The sequence below is a fragment of the Giraffa tippelskirchi genome, chromosome 5 (assembly GCF_054371585.1).
Source record: "Giraffa tippelskirchi isolate mGirTip1 chromosome 5, T2T-mGirTip1v1.2.pri, whole genome shotgun sequence".
Classification (NCBI taxonomy): domain Eukaryota; kingdom Metazoa; phylum Chordata; class Mammalia; order Artiodactyla; family Giraffidae; genus Giraffa; species Giraffa tippelskirchi.
In genome coordinates, this window is record NC_137279.1 from 40,586,420 (window position 1) to 40,602,835 (window position 16,416).

Here is a 16,416-nt window from a genome sequence, read left to right on the forward strand (position 1 = left end):
TGTGCCTTTTGGAGTGGGTGAGCTCAGGGCCCTCCTATTCTACCATTCTGGCAGCCTCCCAGTCTATGCATTTATGGATAATAGGAGAAAAGCCATTTTTTAAGAAAGGTTTATTTTGGTTGGGTAGACTTTATTAGGTAACATATAAGCTCAATTCAGAAAGCATATGTATAACTTGAGTCCTTTAAAAAGCAAGTCAAAATGATGGAATAGAATAATAATGGAACAATACACTTCCAAAAACATTTTGACAGTTAAAGAAGACATGCATCTATATTTTGAAGGAGTAAACTATGTGTTAGTGGAATGGCCTAGAATGGTAAACACTGAGTTATAATCTTGCAAGTTCTCTTTATAGGCTTCGTGTTAGTTTTATTTTTCCCATTTTCATTCACCTTTTTCTCTTGTTTTATGGCTTGACCTTTTTAAAAAGTATTATTGAAATATAGTTGATTTGCAACATTGTGTTAGTTTATATATATGGGCTTCCTTGTTAGCTCAGCTGGTAAAGAATCTGTCTGCAATTCAGGAAACCCCGGTTGGATTCCTGGGTTGGGAAGATCCCCTGGAGAAGGGAAAGTCTACCCACTCCAGTATTCTGGCTTGGAAAATTATAATCCATGGGGTCGCAAAGAGTCAGACACGACTGAGTGACTTCACTTCACAAAGTCACTGAAAGTCATTCAGTCGTGTCTGACTCTTTGCGACCCCATGGACTGTAGCCTACCAGGCTTCTCCATCCATGGGATTTTCCAGGCAAGAATACCAGAGTGGGTTGCCATTTCCTTCTCCAGAGGATCTTCCTGACCCAGGGATTGAACCCTGGTCTCCCGCACTGCAGGCAGATGCTTTACCCTCTGAGCCACCAGGGTAAAGCCACTTTACATGTTATTTATCTTTGTTGTCTGGCTTACTTCACTTAGTCTGATAATCTCTAGGTCCATCCATGTTGCTGCAAATGGCATTGTTTAATTCTTTATGGCTGAATAATCTTATGGTAGCTCTATTTTTAGCCTTTTAGGGAATCTCCATACTGTTCTCCATAGTGGTTGTACCAATTTACATTCCCAACAATGGAGGAGGGTTCCTTTTTCTCCACACCCTCTCCAACATTTATTATTTGTAGACTTTTTGATGATGGCCATTCTGACTGGTGTGAAGTGTTATCTTATTGTAGTTTTCATTTGCATTTCTCTAATAGTTACTGACATTAAGCATCATTGCATGTACCTTTTTTGATTGGGTTGCTTTTTTTTTGTATTGAATTGTATGAGCTGTTTGTATAGTTTGGAAATGAATCTCTTGTTGGTTGCATCATCTGCAAATGTTTTCTCCCATTACATAGGTTGCATTTTGTTCTGCTTATGGTTTCCTTTGCTGTGCAAAAGCCTTTAAGTTTAATTAGGTCCCATTTGTCTATTTTTGTTTTCATTTCCATTTTTACATTATATACATTTTTATTTTTAGTTTATAGTATTATGCCATCTAGATGGATCCAGAAAGATATTGTTGAGATTTATATCAAAGAATGTTCTGCCTATGTTTTTCTCTACTATTTTTATAGTATCTGGTCTTACATTTAAGTCTTTAATCCATTTTGAGTTTATTTTTTATATATGGTGTTAGAAATGTTCTAATATTATTATTTTACATGTAGCTGTTCAATTTTCTGAGCATAACTTGAAGAGATTGTCTTCTCTCCATTGTATGTTATTTTCTTTGTTGTAGATTCATTGACCATAGGTGTGTGGGATTATTTCTGGGCTTTCTGTGTTGTTCCATTGATCTATGTATCTGTTTCTGTCACTAGGACCATACTATTTTGATTACTGTAGCTTTGTAGTATAGTTTGAAGTAAAGAAGTGTGGTTCCTTCAGGCCCATTCTTCTGTCTCCAGATTGTTTTGGGTATTTGGGGGTCTTTTGTATTTCCAAATAAATTTAAAAATTTTTTGCTCTAGTTCTGAGAAAAATGCCATTGGTAATTTGATAGAGATTCCATTCGATGTGTACACTGTTTTGGGTAGTCTATTCATTTTTGTAAAAAGTGTATTTATTTATTTTTGGCTATATTAGGTATTTGTTACTGCATGTGGGGCTCTAATTGTGCTGAGCAGGGGCTACACTTCATTGCAGTGCATGGACTTCTCATTGTAGTGGCTTCTCTCATGTGGAGCATGGGCTGTGAAGCATGGATTCTAGAGTACAGGTTCAGAGAGTTGTGGTGCATAGGCTTAGTTGCTCCACAGCATGTGGGATCTTCCTGAAGCATGAATCATAACCGTGTCCCCTTCATTGGCAGGTGTATTTTGAACCACTGCACCACCAAAGAAGTCCCAACCTAGTCGTTTTAACAATACTCCTCCAATCCAAGAATATGGTATATCTTTCCTTCCCTTTGGGTCATCTTCAATTTTTTTCACCAACATCTTAAAGTTTTCCTAGTACAGGTCTTTGCCTCCTTACATTCAGTTCAGTTCAGTTCAGTTGCTCAGTCATGCCCAACTCTTTGTGACCTCATGGACAGCAGCATGCCAGGCTTCCCTGTCCATCACCAATCCTGGAGCTTACTCAAACTCATGTCCATCGAGTTGGTGATGCCATCCAACCATCTCATCCTCTGTCATCCCCTTCTCCTCCTGCCTTCATCTTGCCCAGCATCAGAGTCTTTTCCAATGAGTCAGTGCTTCGAATCCAGTGGCCAAAGTATTGGAGTTTCAGCTTCAGCATCAGTCCTTTCGATGAACAGCCAAGACTGATCTTCTTTAGGATGGACTGATTGGATCTCCTTGTAGTCCAAGGGACTCTCAAGAGTCTTCTCCAACACCACAGTTCAAAAGCATCAATTCTTCAGCACTCAGCTTTCTTCATAGTCCATCCATGGATGACTACTGGAAAAACCATAGCTTTGACTGGACAGACCTTTGTTGGCAAAGTACTGTCTTTGCTTTTTAATATGCTGTCTAGGTTGGTCATAACTTTACTTCCAAGGAGCAAGTGTCTTTTAATTTCATGCCTGCAGTCAGCATCTGCAGTGAATTTAGAGCCCAAGAAAATAAAGTCTGTCATGGTTTCCATTGTGTCCCCATCTATTTCCCATGGAGTGATGGGACCAGATGCCATGATCTTAGTTTTCCGAATGTTGAGTTTTAAGTAAACTTTTTCACTCTCCTCTTTCACTTTCATCAAGAGGCTCTTTAGTTCTTCTTCACTTTCTGCCATAAAGGTCGTGTCATCTGCGTATCTGAGGTTATTGATATTTCACCCAGCAACCTTGATTCCAACTTGTGCTACATCCAGCCCAGCATTTCGTATGATGTACTCTGCATATAAGTTAAATAAGCAGGGTGACTATATACAGCCTGAATATTCTCCTTTCCCGATTTGGAAACAGTCTATTGTTCCAGGTCTGATTCTAACTGTTGCTTCTTAACTTGCATACAGATTTCTCAAGAGGCAGGTCAGGTGGCCTGGTATTCCCATCTCCTTTAGAATTTTCCACAGTTTGTTGTGATTCACACAGTCAAAGGCTTTGGTATAGTCAATAAAACAGAAGTAGATGTTTTTCTGGAACTCTCTTGCTTTTTTGATGATCCTTTGGATGTTGGCAGTTTGATATCTGGTTCCTTTGCCTTTTCTAAATCCAGCTTGAACATCTGGAATTTCATGGTTCACGTATTGTTGAAGCCTGACTTAGAGAATTTTGAGCATTACCTTGCTAGTGTGTGAGACGAGTGCAATTGTGCAGTAGTTTGAACATTCTTTGGCATTGCCTTTCTTTGGGATTGGAACAAAAACTGACCTTTTCCAGTCCTGTGGCCACTGCTGACTTTTCCAAATTTGCTGGCATATTGTGTGCAGCACTTTCACAGCATCATCTTTCAGGATTTGAAATAGCTCAACTGGAATTCCATCACATCCACTAGCTTTGTTCGTAGTGGTGCTTCTTAAGGCCCTCTTGACTTCTCATTCCAGGATGTCTGGCTCTAGGTGAGTGATCACATCATCATGGTTATCAGGGTCGTGAAGATATTCTGTACAGTTCTTCTGTCTATTATTGCCACTTCTTCTTAATACCTTCTGATTCTGTTAAGTCCATACCATTTCTGTCCTTTATTGAGCCCATCTTTACATGAAATGTTCCCTTGGTATCTCTAATTTTCTTGAAGAGATCTCTAGTGTTGCCCATTCTATTGTTTTCCTCTATTTCTTTGCATTGATTGCTGAGGAAGGCTTTCTTATTTCTCCTTGCTATTCTTTGGAACTCTGCATTCAAATTAGTATATCTTTCCTTTTCTCCTTTGCTGCTGTTTTTGCTGACTGTATGGAACTTCTCCATCTTTGGCTGCAAAGAATATAATCAATCTGATTTCGGTGTTGACCATCTGGTGATGTCCATGTATAGAGTCTTCTCTTGTGTTGTTGGAAGAGGGTGTTTGCTATGACCAGTGCGCTCTCTTGAGAAAACTCTGTTAGCCTTTGACCCACTTTGTTTTGTACTCCAAGGCCAAATTTGCCTATTACTCCAGGTATCTCTTGATTTCCTACTTTTGGATTCCAGTCCCCTACAATGAAAAGGACATCTTTTTTGGGTTTTAGTTCTAGAAGTTCTTGTAGGTCTTCATAGAACCGTTGAACTTTAGCTTCTTCAGCATTACTGGACAGGGCATAGACTTGGATTACCGTGATATTGAATGGTTTGCCTTGGAAACGAACAGAGATCATTATCATTTTGAGATTTTATCCAAGTACTATATTTTAGACTCTTTTGTTTACTATGATGGCTACTCCTTTTTTTCTAAGGGATTCTTGCCCACAGTAGTAGATATAATGGTCATCTGAGTTAAATTCACGCATTCCAGTCCAATTTAGTTCACTGATTCCTAAAACGTTGATGTTCACTCTTGCCATCTCCTGTTTGACCACTTCCAATTTGTCTTGATTCATGGACCTAACATTCCAGATTCCTATGCAATATTGCTCTTTACAGCATTGGACTTTGCTTCCAACACCAGTCACATCCAGAACTGGGTGTTGTTTGGCTTTGGTTCTATCCCTTCATTCTTTCTGGAGTTACTTCTCCACTGATCTCCCATAGCATATTGGGCACCTACCGACTTGGGGAGTTCATCTTTCAGTGTCCTGTCTTTTGCCTTTTCATGCTGTTCATGGGGTTCCCAAGGCAAGAATACTGAAGTGGTTTGCCATTCCGTTTTCCAGTGGACCATGTTACATAGGTTTATTTTATTCTTTTTGATGTGATGGTAAATGAGATTGTTTCCTTAATTTCTCTTTCTAATCTTTTATGGTTAGTGTATAGAAATGCAACATATTTCTGCATGTTAATTTTTCATCCTGCAACTTTACCGAATTCATTGGTGAGTTTTAGTAGTTTTCTGGTAGCATCTTAAGGATTTTCAATGTATAGTACCACGTCATCTGCAAACACTAACAGTTTTACTTCTTCCTTTCCAGTTGGATTCCCTTTATTTCTTTTTCTTCTCTGATTACTGTGAATAGGACTTCCGAAACTATGTTTAACAAAAGTGGTGTTTAACTGTCTTGTTACTGATCTTAGAGCAAATGCTTTCAACTTTTCACGATTGAGTATTATGTTAGATGTGAGTTTGTCATATATGGTCTTTATTATGTTGAGGTATGTTCCCTCTGTGCCCACTGTCTGAAGAGTTTTTATCATAAATGGATGTTGAATTTTATCAAAAGGTTTTTCTGCATCTGTTGTAATGATCATATGAATATATTTTTCAGTTTTTAATGTGTTATATCACATTATGATTGACTTGCAGATTTTGTAAAGTCCTTGCATCTGTGGGATAAATCCCACTTGACCATGGTATATGATCCTTTTAGTGTATTTTTGGATTTGGTTTGCTAACATTTTGTTGAGGATCTTTATGCCTATGATCATCAGTGACATTGATGTGTAATTTTCTTTTTTGTGGTATTTTCATCTGGTTTTGGTATCAGGGTAATGATGGCATCATAGAATTAGTTCTGAAGTATTCCTTCCTCTGCAATTCTTTGGGAACAGTTTTAGTAGTATAGATGTTTAGTATAGATATTAGTAGTATAGATGTGTAGTATAGGATAGATGTTTTCTCTAAATATTTGGTAGAATTTTCCTGTGAAGCCACCCATTCTGGAACTTTTGCTTGTTGGAAGTTTTAAAATCAGAGTTTAAATTTCAGAACTTGCTATTCAGTTCAGTTCAGTTCAGTTCAGTCGCTCAGTCGTGTCCGACTCTCTGCGACCCCATGAATTGCAGCACGCCAGGCCTCTCTGTCCATCACCAACTCCCGGAGTCTACCCAAATCCATGTTCATTGAGTCGGTGATGCCATCCAACCATCTCATCCTCTGTCATCCCCGTCTCCTCCCACCCCCAATCCTACCCAGCATTAGGGTCTTTTCCAATGAGTCAACCCTTCGCATGAGGTGGCCAAAGTATTGGAGCTTCAGCTTCAACATCAGACCTTCCAATGAACACCCAGGATTGATCTCTTTTAGGATGGATTGATTGGATCTCCTTGCAGTCCAAGGGACTCTCAAGAGTCTTCTCCAACACCACAGTTCAAAAGCATCAATTCTGCGGTGCTCAGCTTTCTTCACCGTCCAACTCTCACATCCATATATGACCACTGGAAAAACCATAGTCTTGACTAGACGGACTTTTGTTGGCAAAGTAATGTCTCTGCTTTTAAACATGCCATCTAGGTTGGCCATAACCTTCCTTCCAAGGAGTAAGCGTCTTTTAATTTCATGGCTGCAGTCACCATCAGCAGTGATTCTGGAGCCCAAAAAAGTAAAGTCTGACACTGTTTCCACTGTTTCCCCATCTATTTCCCATGGAGTGATGGGACCAGATGCCATGATCTTAGTTTTCTGAACGTTGAGCTTTAAGCCAACTTTTTGACTCTCCTCCTTCACCTTCAACAAGAGGCTCTTTAGTTCTTCTTCACTTTCTGCCATAAGGGTGGTGTCATCTGCATATCTGAGGTTATTGATATTTCTCCCGGCAATCTTGATTCCAGCTTGTGTTTCTTCCAGCCCAGCGTTTCTCATGATGTACTCTGCGTATAAGTTAAATAAGCAGGGTGACAATATACAGCCTTGACGGACTCCTTTTCCTATTCGGAACCAGTCTGTTGTTCCATGTCCAGTTCTAACTGTTGCTTCCTGACCTGCATACAGGTTTCTCAAGAGACAGGTCAGATGGTCTGGTATTCCCATCTCTTTCAGAATTTTCCACAGTTTATTGTGATCCACACAGTCAAAGGCTTTGGCATAGTCAATAAAGCAGAAAGAGATGTTTTTCTGGAACTCTCTTGCTTTTTCGATGATCCAGCGGATATTGGCAATTTGATCTCTGGTTCCTCTGCCTTTTCTACAACCAGCTTGAACATCTGGAAGTTCACAGTTCACGTATTGCTGAAGCCTGGCTTGGAGAATTTTGAGCATTACTTTACTAGCATGTGAGATGAGTGCAATTGTGCGGTAGTTTGAGCATTCTTTGGCATTGCCTTTCTTTGGGATTGGAACAAAAACTGACCTTTTCCAGTCCTGTGGCCACTGCTGAGTTTTCCAAATTTGCTGGCATATTGAGTGCAGCACTTTCACAGCATCACCTTTGAGGATTTGAAATAGCTCAACTGGAATTCCATCACCTCCACTAGCTTTGTTCGTAGTGATGCTTTCTAAGGCCCACTTAACTTCACATTCCAGGATGTCTGGCTCTAGGTGAGTGATCACACCATCGTGATTATCTGGGCCGTGAAGATCTTTTTTGTACAGTTCTTCTGTGTATTCTTGCCACCTCTTCTTAATATCTTCTGCTTCTGTTAGGTCCATACCATTTCTGTCCTTTATCGAGCCTATCTTTGCATGAAATGTTCCTTTGGTATCTCTAATTTTCTTGAAGAGGTCTCTTGAAGAGGCGGCTGCGAAGGCTCAGCGCAGAAGCGAGGCGGCTGCGACGGCTCGGCGCAGAAGCGTGGCCGAGAGGAGCTAGGCCGGGCCGGGCCCGGGGGCGGCCGCCGAGAGGGGCTAGGCCGGGCCGGGGGCCGGGAGCTGGGGGCTGCGGCCGAGAGGGGCTAGGCTGGGCCGGGGGCTGGGGGCGGTGGCCGACAGGGGCTAGGCCGGGCCGGAGGAGGCTGTGGGCGGCGGCTGACAGGGGTAGGCCGGGCCGGGGCCCGGGGGCCGGGGGTGGCGGCCAAGAGGGGCTAGGCCGGGCCGGGGGCTGGGGGTGGCGGCCGACAGGGACTAGGACGGGTCGGGGGCTGGGGCCGGCGGCGGCGGTGGCGGCAGCAAGAGGAATTACCCAAGGCCCAAGGTAAGAGAAACCCAAGTAAGATGGTAAGTGTTGCGAGAGGGCATCAGAGGGCAGACACACTAAAATTAAAACTACAGAAAACTAGCTAATCTGATCACATGGACCACAGCCTTGTCTATCTCAATGAAACTAAGCCATGCCGTGTGGGGCCACCCAAGACGGATGGGTCATGGTGGAGAGGTCTGACAGGTTGTGGTCCACTGGAGAAGGGCATGGCAAACCACTTCAGTATTCTTGCCTTGAGAACCCCATGAACAGTATGAAAAGGCAAAAGGATAGGACACTGAAAGATCAACTCCCCAGGTCAGTAGGTGCCCAATATGCTAATGGAGATAAGTGGAGAAATAAATCCAGAAAGAATGATGGGATGGAGCCAAAGCAAAAACGATACCCAACTGTGGATGTGACTGGTGATAGACGCAAAGTCCGATGCTGTAAAGAGCAATATTGCATAGGAACCTGGAACGTTAGGTCCATGAATCAAGGCAAACTGGAAGTGGTCAAACAGGAGATGGCAAGGGTGAACGTTGACATTCTAGGAATCAGCGATCTAAGATGGACTGGAATGGGTGAATTTAACTCAGATGACCATTATATCTACTACTGTGGGCAAGAATCCCTTAGAAGAAATGGAGTAGCCATCATGGTCAACAAAAGAGTCCGAAATGCAGTACTTGGATGCAATCTCAAAAATGACAGAATGATCTCTGTTCGTTTCCAAGGCAAACCATTCAATATCACGGTAATCCAAGTCTATGCCCCGACCAGTAACGCCGAAGAAGCTGAAGTTGAACGGTTCTATGAAGACCTACAAGACCTTCTAGAACTAACACCCAAAAAAGATGTCCTTTTCATTATAGGGGACTGGAATACAAAAGTAGGAAGTCAAGAAACACCTGGCGTAACAGGCAAGTTTGGCCTTGGAGTACAGAATGAAGCAGGGCAAAGGCTAATAGAGTTTTGCCACGAGAACGCACTGGTAATAGCAAACACCTTATTCCAACAACACAAGAGAAGACTCTACACGTGGACATCACCAGATGGTCAACACCGAAATCAGATTGATTATATTCTTTGCAGCCAAAGATGGAGAAGCTCTATACAGTCAGCAAAAACAAGACCAGGAGCAGACTGTGGCTCAGATCATGAACTGCTTATTGCCAAATTCATACTTAAATTGAAGAAAGTAGGGAAAACCACTAGACCATTCAGGTATGACCTAGATCAGATCCCTTATGAGTATACAGTGGAAGTGACAAATAGATTTAAGGGACTAGACCTGATAGACAGAGTGCCTGATGAACTATGGACAGAGGTTTGTGACATTGTACAGGAGACAGGGATCAAGAAAATCCCCATGGAAAAGAAATGCAAAAAAGCAAAATGGCTGTCTGAGGAGGCCTTACAGATAGCTGGGAAGAGAAGAGAAGCGAAAAGCAAAGGAGAAAAGGAAAGATATTCTCATCTGAATGCAGAGTTCCAAAGAATAGCAAGGAGAGATAAGAAAGCCTTCCTCAGCGATCAGTGCAAACAAATAGAGGAAAACAACAGATTGGGAAAGACTAGAGACCTCTTCAAGAACTTGCTATTAGGCGGTTCATATTTTCTATTTCTTCCTGGTTCAGTCTTGGGGAATTGTATCTTTCTGACAGTTTGTCCATTTCTTCTATAGTGTCCATTTTGGGGGTGTATAGTTGCTTCTAGTAGTAGTATGATCCTTTGTATTTCTGTTGTGTCCATTGTAACTTTTCCATTTTCATTTCTAGTTTTATTGATTTGAGTCCTCTCCCTTTTTTTTCTTTATGAGTATGACTAAAGGTTTATCACTGTTTAAAATATTTTCAAAGAGCCATCTTTTATTTTTATTGATCTTTTCTTTCCTTGGTCTATATTTCATTTATTTCTGCTCTGATCTTTATGATTTCTTTTCTCCTACTAACTCTGAATTTTTTTTGTTCTTTCTATAGTTGCTTTAGGTGTAAGTTAGGCTGTTTGTCTAAGATTTTTCTTGTTTTTTGATAAGCTCGTATCACTTTAAATTTAGCTCTTAGAACTGCTTTTGCTGCATCCCATAGGTTTTAGATCAGTGTCTTAATTTTCATTTGTTTCTAGGTATTTATTTCCTCTTTGATTTCCTTAGTGATCCATTGGTTGTTTAGTAGCATATTGTTTAGCTTCCACGTGTTTGTGCTTTTTAGTTTTTTCCGTATAGTTGATTTCTAATCGCATAGTGTTGTAGTTGGAAAAGATGTTTGATATGATTTGTTTTATAAATTTAATGAGGCTTGCTTTGTGGCCCGGATCTATCCTGGAGACTGTTCCATGTGCACTTGAAAAGAATGTGTATTCTGCTACTTTCAGATGGAATGCTCCACCTAAATATCAATTCAGTCTCTGTAGTCTAATGTGTCACCTGTATTTCCTTATTGATTTTCTGTCTAGATGATCTGTCTATTGATGTAAGTGGGATGTTAAATTTTCCCACTATGATTGTGTTACTGTTGTTTTCTCCTTTTGTGTTTGATAATGTTTGTCTGATATATTGAGGTGCTCTTATGATGGGGGGGGGCAAAGAAATTTGCAATTGTTATTTCTATTCCTTGGGTCGATCCCTTAATCATTATGTAGTGTCCTTTTTTGTCTCAGATAACAGGCTTTATATTAAAGTCTATTCTGTCTGATAAGTATTGCTATTTCAGCTCTTTTGATTTCTATTTGCAGGGAATATTTTTTTCTATCACCTCACTTTTGTCTGTATATGTCTCTAGATCTTAAGTAAGTGTTTTGTAGGCTGCATATATATGGGTCCTACTTTTATATCCATTCAGCCAATCTATGTCTTTTGGTTGGAGCATTTATTCCATTTATATTTAAGGTAATTATCAATATGTGTGTTCTTATTGCCATTTTGTTAATAGTTTTGGATTTGTTTTTTGTAGATATTTTCCTCCTTTTCTTCTTTTGTGGTTTGATGACTATCTTTAGTGTTGTGTTTGGATACCTTTTTTGTGTGTATAACCATTACAAATTTTTGATTTGCGGTTACCATGACGTTTAGGATAGCAGTCTATATATGTGTGCATGATTATTTTAAGTTCCTAATCTCTTAATTTCAAATGCATTTTTAATATCCTGCATTTGTACTCTTCTCCTCTCATGATTACTGATTTTGATATCATATTTGTCTGTGGATAATTTCCTACATTTACTGTTGTTTGCCTTTACTGGTGAGCTACCACTTTCATAATTTTTTTTTGTTTCTACTTGTAGTCTCTTATTTTCCACTTTGAGAAGTTTCTTTAGCATTTATTGTAAAGCTGGTTTGGTGGTGCTGAATTCTTGTAGCTTTTGCTTGTATATAAAGCTTTTGATTTATCTATCAAATCTGAATGAGATCATTTCTATTTTATCACTTTAAATATATTATGCCACTCCCTCTTGGTCTGCAGTTTCTGCTCACAAATCAACTGACTACTATTTGGGAATTTCCTTGTTATGTTATTTGTTGCTTTTTCTTTGTTGCTTTTAATGTTTTCTCTGTCTTTAATTTTTGTCAATTTGATTACAGTGTGTCTCTGTGCATTCTTGCTTGGGTTAGTCCTGTATGGGATTTTCTGTGCTTCTTGAACTTAGGTGATTGTTTCCTTTCCTGTGTTAGGGACATTTTCAGCTATTATCTCTTCAAATATTTTCTCAGCTTCTTTCTCTCCCTGTTCTACTTCTGGGACATCTGTAATATGAATGTTGGTGTATTTGACCCGGCTGTGTCTTAAACTCTCCTCACTACTTTTCATTCTATTTTCTTTATTCTGTTCTGCAGCAGTAATTTCCAATACTCTGTCTTCTAACTCACTGATTCATTCTTCTGCCTCACATATTCTGCCGTTAATTCCTTTGAGTGTGTTTTTCATTTCAGTTATTGTATTCTTGAAACTCAAGTTGTATATACACACACACACGTATGCACATGAAGTGAAGTGAAAGTCGCTCAGTTGTGTCCGACTCTTTGCGACCCCATGGACTGTGGCCCATCAGGTTCCTTTGTCCATGGAATTATGCAGGCAAGAATACTGGAGTGGGTAGCCTTTCCCTTTTTTTTTTTTTTTTTTAGCCTTTCCTTTTTCTAGGGGATCTTCCTAACCCAGGGATTGAACTCAGATCTCCCACATTGCAGGTGGATTATTTACTGTTTGAGCCACCAGGGAAGCCCAAAGAAAGCTGAGCACCAAAGAATTGATGCTTTTGAACTGTGTTGTTGGAGAAGACTAGTGAGAGTCCCCTGGACTTCCAGGAGATCAAACGAGTCAATCCTAAAGGACATCAGTCCTGAATATTCACTGGAAGGACTGATGCTAAAACTGGAGCTCCAATAGTTTGGCCACCTGATGTGAAGAACTGACTCATTAGAAAAGACCCGGATGCTGGGAAAGATTGAAGGCAGGAGAAGGGGATGACAGAGGATGAGATGGTTGGATGGCATCACTGACTTGATGGATATGAGTTTGAGCATGCTCCGGGAGTTGGTGATGGACAGGGAAGCCTGGCGTGCTGCAGTCCATGGGATTGCAAAGAGTCGGACACAACTGAGTGACTGAACTGAACTAAACTGATTGTATTCTTGATAAAAACTTCTTGTTCTGTGAATCCATTCTTTTCCCAAGTTCTTGAATCATCTTTATGTTCATTACTCTGAACTCCTTTCTTGGATAGATTGCCTTTTTCCACTTCATTTCACTTAGTTGTCCTTCTGAAGTTTTATCTTGTTCCTTTGTCTGGAACATTTCTTTGCCATCTATTTCTTGGTCTTTATTCTAAATTTTTATTTGTATTTTTATGCATGTAGTAGGTTAGTTATGATTCTTGACCTTGGAGAAGTGGCCCTCTGTAGGGGATGGCCTATGTATCACAGCAGTACATTTTCCTCTTATTACTCAATGGCCAGGAACTAACTGGTCCCAGGGTTATTTCTGACCTGTGTTTGCACACTCAGTTCTGCAGGCTGTGCAATTATGATTTTCTTACCCTAGTGTCTGCCTCCTGGTGGGGGTGGCTGGATTAGAGGCTTGTGCTGGCTTCCTGGTGGGAGGAGTAGGTGCCTGTCCTCTGGTGGGTAGAAATGGATCATGGTTCTCTTGTGGACAAGGACATGTCAAGGGATGTATCTGTTGGTGGCTGTGGGCTCAGGAAGTCTTTAGGTAGCCTGTCTGCTGATGGGTGTGGCTGTGTTCCCACTCTGTTGTTTGACCTGAAGAGACCCAGCACTGAAGCCTACAGGCTGTTGCATGGGGCCAGGTCTTGGTGCCAAAGACCCAAACAAGATATTTTACTCTAGTTAGAGTTCATATTGATTGGCACTCCCCAATATGTCCACCACCAGCTTTTATGACCCCAGAGAGAGCCAAAGCTTCTCCTTGCCTTGTCAGGAAACCCTCCCAGACCAGCAGGTAGTTCTGGCCCAGGCTTCTATGAAATAACTGCTTTTATCCTGGATCCTGTTACACACAAGAAGTTGTGTGTGCCTTCCAAGAGTGATGTCTCTGTTTCTCTTAGTCTTTCAGACCTCCTGCAGTCAAGCCTTACTGATCTTCAAAGCCAAATACTCTGAAGACTCCTTCTCCTAATGCTGGTCCCCTAATCTGGGAAGCCTGGCATAATACTCAGAGCTCTCACTTCTGGGAGAACTTCTGTGACATTATTATTTTCTGGTTTGTGGGTTACCCACCTGAGTGGTATGGGATTTGATTATATCACTACTGTGCCCCTCCTACTGTTTCATTGTGGTTTCTTCTTTGTGTCTTTGATGCAGAATATCTTTTTTGGTTGGTTCCAGTCCTTTTAGCCAATGGTTGTTCAGCAGTTAGTTGTGATTTTGGTGCATTTGTGAGAAGAGGCAAACTCAAGTCCCTCTACTCCACCATCTTGTCTCCAACTCCTCCTCACTATTAAATGAGAGTTTTAGCTAGACCTGGAATTCTTCTCAAACCAAGGGTTGTATATTCAACATCAAGCTTAATCTACCCAGAGCACCTCACTTCTTATTTCAAAAATGCTTCTCAGAGGTTATAAGCTGAAAAGTTGGTTGATGTAAATTTACATTCCATTGCAGTTTCCTTATTTACAACTGAATTATCTGTGTATAACCCTTTACTCTGGGACTTCCCTGGCGGCTCAGCAGTGAAGAATCCACCTGCAATGCAGGAGTCTCAGGAGACACAGGTTCGATCCTGGGATTGGGAAGATCCCCTGGAGGAGGGCATGGCAACCCATTCCAGTATAATTGTTTGGAGAATCCCATGGACAGAGGAGTCCAGCAGGCTACAATCCATAGGATCATGGAGTTGGAATTGACTGAAGCAACTTAGCATACATTCAACCCTTTACTCTAAACAAGCGTTTACTGTAAAATATTCATCTTACCAAAGTGAACATGGGATGGAAGACATAAACCATTGTTCTTCTCCACAGATCTCTTAACTCTTATGTTTGGATCTTTTTCTTCTCATCCTCCCACTACTACTATAAATTCAGCATGCCCCTAAAACAAGCCAGCTATGTTACTGTATGTTCAACTGTAGAAAAGACAATTTTCTTCAATCCTCAAGGAAGGATATGCTGGATTAGATTTATTTAGAAATTGTAAGCCCACAAACTATATTTGAAATTTAGGAGATTTTCAGGAAAATTTTAATGAGATTTTTCCTTACAACTGACTTTAGAACCTAACCCTGTTCAAGATAAGAATCCACTGTATTTAGTAGTTCAATTGTTTGTGGGAGCTGGGGAAATAAGTTGCTAAACCCCAGTTTGTTCATTTTTTCTCCCTAGTTAATGATTTTTGTAGAACAGGCTGGTTTTACACATCTAGTTTTCTATTTGGCTTCTCTTCCTCTCTATGACCTGATATGGCTTTACCTAGATTCCTTTCCTCACTGCATGAGAGGAGAACTTTATTTTATTAAGGAAATGACTGTTTCCCTCAAGCTTTCTGTTTTGCTCTGCTTCCCTTTTGGAATGTTCCTGACTATATTAGCATGGGAGTTTGTAAAAAGCATTACTTCCTTTTTCCTGTTCTCTGAATTTGTGTGCAAGCACTCAGTTTATCTATAATCACGTAACACTGCTATGTCAAGAGAGAGAAGTGGGAGTTCAGCTCTTATGTCTCCATCAGAGCTGGTTTAATGGGCGTATGACCTATGCATTTACATAAGGTCCCATATGCTGAAGATCGGTCAGTTTGTTTAAACCTCTGCTGTCACTATATTGAATTTTTAATAAGTTTTTCCTTTAGCTTGTGTCTTTTAATAAAGTCCCAAAGGACAATGGAGCCTGTGTGTACATGGAGGAGATAAGTACAATATGTGAGTCAGTGAAAGTCTCTCAGTCGTGTCCAACTCTGCATCCCCATGGACTATACAGTTCATGGAATTCTCCAACCCAGAATACTGGAGTGGGTAGCTGTTCCCTTCTCCAGGGAATTTTCCCAACCCAGGGATCGAACCCAGGTCTCCCGCATTGTAGGTGGATTCTTTACAGCTGAGCCACCAGACAGGCCCAAGAATGTGAGTCAGTAGACCCTTTCAGAGGTAGCATTCACAATGCCCTAAGTCCATAGAATTCCAGTGGCTACATTAATGTGTAGGGGTTCAGTGGGAAATCAAAACAGGCATAAGATAAGCATTTATTGATGCTTCAATCAATTAGGCTGAAAATGACAACAGAGAGGAAAGAGAAATATGTGGCAATCCATAAATTGTTTTCCTTCCGATCTTTCCTTATTCATGAGTAAGATGGTGATCGAGAGTGTTAAAGAATGTGTGAATGACAAGAAGTGGAATAAAGACAATTAAGTTAGTTTGTGTGTAGTGTTTTGGTGAGAATAAAATGCATATGCATGCTGCTGCTGCTAAGTCGCTTCAGTCGTGTCCGACTCTGTGCGACCCCATGGACGGCAGCTCACCAGGCTCCGCTGTCCCTAGGATTCTCCAGGCAAGAATACTGGAGTGGGTTGCCATTTCCTTCTCCAGTGCATGAAAGGGAAAAGTGAAAGTGAAGTTGCTCAGTCGTGTCC

The 16,416-nt window shown here is 40.8% G+C and overlaps 1 protein-coding gene across 14 annotated transcripts in view; it reads right to left on the reverse strand.

The window, feature by feature from the left end:
• The window catches only part of MROH9 (maestro heat like repeat family member 9), a 98,210-nt gene that overhangs the window by 39,342 nt on the left and 42,452 nt on the right, over positions 1-16,416 (reverse strand). The window lies entirely within an intron of this gene.